The sequence below is a fragment of the Portunus trituberculatus genome, chromosome 31, assembly GCF_017591435.1.
Source record: "Portunus trituberculatus isolate SZX2019 chromosome 31, ASM1759143v1, whole genome shotgun sequence".
Classification (NCBI taxonomy): domain Eukaryota; kingdom Metazoa; phylum Arthropoda; class Malacostraca; order Decapoda; family Portunidae; genus Portunus; species Portunus trituberculatus.
In genome coordinates, this window is record NC_059285.1 from 15,988,778 (window position 1) to 15,992,023 (window position 3,246).

Genomic DNA, 3,246 nt, shown 5'->3' on the forward strand with positions numbered 1-3,246 from the left:
TTACATATTAGAGACTAGAAACACACCAAAACACGTAGAAATCACTAGATATTAGGCAAAATACTGACGAACTGGGCGGTTAGAAGGGAGGGACGCCAGCCCGTGGCTATGATGAGTCACCACCTGGGATATGACGTCATCAAAATGCGCGGGAACAGCGGTGACTCGTCTAGATTACGTAAATAATTTAAAAATTGACCTATAGAAAAAACGTAGCCATGGCTGAATGCTTGACATTTTGTGACTGCATAGATACTTTAACTAACATCCACAACATAAAAACATCTCCTGCCTAACTAGTTTTAAAGAACTGTGTAAATCATGTATGTTATAGATTATAAAAACACTTTCATTTATAAAACTCCTATAACGTCCATCCATTTCAACTTTATACTTATTTCAAAAAATATAATACAATATAAATTCTCTTTTCAGACATCCAACAGTTAGCTAGAACCAGAAGTGAACGAATGAAATTTAATTATGTCAAACAAAAGCATTAAAATCTAAACTCATTAAGAACTCTTGTAAAATCTAACCATTTTCACTTGGTGAGTATTTCAACACACTTTACAGAGTCTGGGCTTTCTTTTAAGGCATTCTACAACGAGTTAGACCATCAACCAAAAACGTAAATAAGTGAAATATAAAATATAAAGCTTACGTTTAACAGGACTAAAAATCAATTCAAAGTCCACATATTTGGCTCAGTGGGTTGATTTCACATTTAAAAGAACACAGATGATTCTTTGGTTTCATAAAGGCCCAATCAGAACTTGAAATAAAAAAACTCAAAATGGGAAATGGAAATTTTTGACCGTTGAAAAGACACTTATATACGCCATAAAACACCAGTAAACGCCACATATTTACCGAACACAGGCGCGGAACACACTTCAAACATAGCGGAGTATTTATAGAAACCATAAAAACATACCATGGAAGCGTAATATTATCGTTAGGAAATATATGAAACAAGTATTGGAACTCAAGGGCTGCGGAGGGGGGGGTTGAGGGGGCCACGGGGGGCTTGGCTACATCCGGGGACCGGGAGGCGGGAACAGCCGCGGTGCGGGCTCCATATGTTGTCTTTATTATTTCACCACAACAAAATAAAGCTGTATCAGGAATAATTGACCAAAGGATATGAAATGCTAGACTAGTGGCTACATTGTTCGGCTTACGATGAGTGAAAGAAGCAAATACTAGCTGGTAATATTGACAACTTGCCTCTTTACTGCTCGTTTTACCAATAGCCTTTTTCACCATCTGGGTAGAATTCCAACTGTTTTCTCTCTCATATGTAAAGCAAACCTAAAAATAAGTGAATGACCTTCAACGTACCTTACAGAAATTAACGGAGGCCACTGTGGAGGGTCATAGTGAAGGTCATAATGCATTGGCTGCTTCCACTGCTGGTTCACTTGGTGCTGCTAAACAGTAAACATTGCACGGAATATCCACTTTGTGTATGTGTGATTTGGTGTTTGAGTGTGTTTACGAGTGTTTTGGGTATATAGAAGTGTGTTTTGGGCATGTGTGTGTGTGGCAAGACTGAAGACTAACACTAAACACCTCCACAGGTATGTAAGTATGTGTGTGTGGCAAGACTGAAGACTAATATTAAACACCACCACTGGAATATACGTGTGTGTGTGTGTGTGTGTGTGTCAAGGCAAGACAAGACACAGCACCACTGTCACCACCGCCACCAGCAACACAACTGGCGCTCCCGCTGAATGTCCCGTACCCGTAGGTACGTGTGTCTGTGATGACAGTCTCCTTAGTATAAATATCAATGATAACTTACTAAATCTATCATTAATGAGATACTACACTTATACAAATTTCATGTATATATTTATTGGTTATTGTGACATCTTTTTTTTTATTTGTTATCGTGTCCATCTATGGTTATTTGTTAAAGCAGTAAATATTAATTAAACAGACTAGAAAGTTTTACAGGGGGTGTTTTCATATCACGCGGGAAAAGAAAAGAAAAAAGCGAGATATTTGAAAGGCAAACTATGATATTTCTTTCAATATGTATTTCTATTGCCTTTATTCTTGCTATATGAGTATTTCTGATAATATACCACGGTGAATTAATAATAAGTAAAGGAATATGTATATCTTGTCATGCATGTCTATCTTATTATTTATCTACGAATGTATTTACTTATCCATCTATCTGTTTACCTAACTATCTGTCAATTTACCTATCTATCAACATATTAAATTACCTGTTTACTGTCTCTTTTCACACAGACATGCAAAAATTAACAACTAACTTGGGAAAAACTGAAAATAATAATAATAGCTAATAATAATGTAGCCTCTGTTCACCTAGTAGCAACTATATAGGTACGGGATGTGATTCAAGAGGCTATGGCCTCGCTTATCCCCAGTGTGTGACATGCGTGTGATGTGGTCCCGATCAGTCCTACCCGAAGATCGGTCTATACCTTCTAGCTCCGCAATGGGGAAGGCTGGCTGAGTCAGCAGACGTCTGTGGTGAAATCATATTTGACAGCTACTACGAATATAGCTGACAAACAAACAGACAAATGAATGCAAATATAAGTACTACTCGCTATTGATACAGATAAACCAGGCAAGCGCACAGATACACAGCATCCGTTCCACTGCTAAACAGACAGCTGCATAAACATTGATAAATAGATAGAAATACATAGGGATAGTCACCATATTGACAGACAGACGGACGGACAGACAGAAAGGTAAACATAGCTAAGTCTATAATGATTCGTCATTTTCCTTACACATTCGTTGTTTGGGATAGAATAACATGAGAATAAATGCAGGAATACCTACTCACTAATGACGTGGCATAATTGTTGGAGATGCTGTTAGTAAAAAATATTAAGCTTCCAAAATCATAACTTTTCCTCTATATAATAAAACAAACATGAACACGCCATAAAAATCGCTGAAACGTTTGATAATAATGTAACACAAGATTTCCGCAGCTGTGCGGGAGTACAAAGATGGCCGTTTGCTGACAGCATACCAACAACCACCATGGACTGGTATTTTACCTTACCAGTGATTCGCCTTTACTTCAAACCACACAAGGAAAACCTAAGCACCAATTAATTTATAATTACTTTATACTAACAAAACCTGAATAAATTCATAGACGGCTACAACACTAATGGAGTACAAGAATGACAACAGTATGGCATCAAGGGGTTTGGTAGGTACTCTGTAGTAACCAGCTGTCGT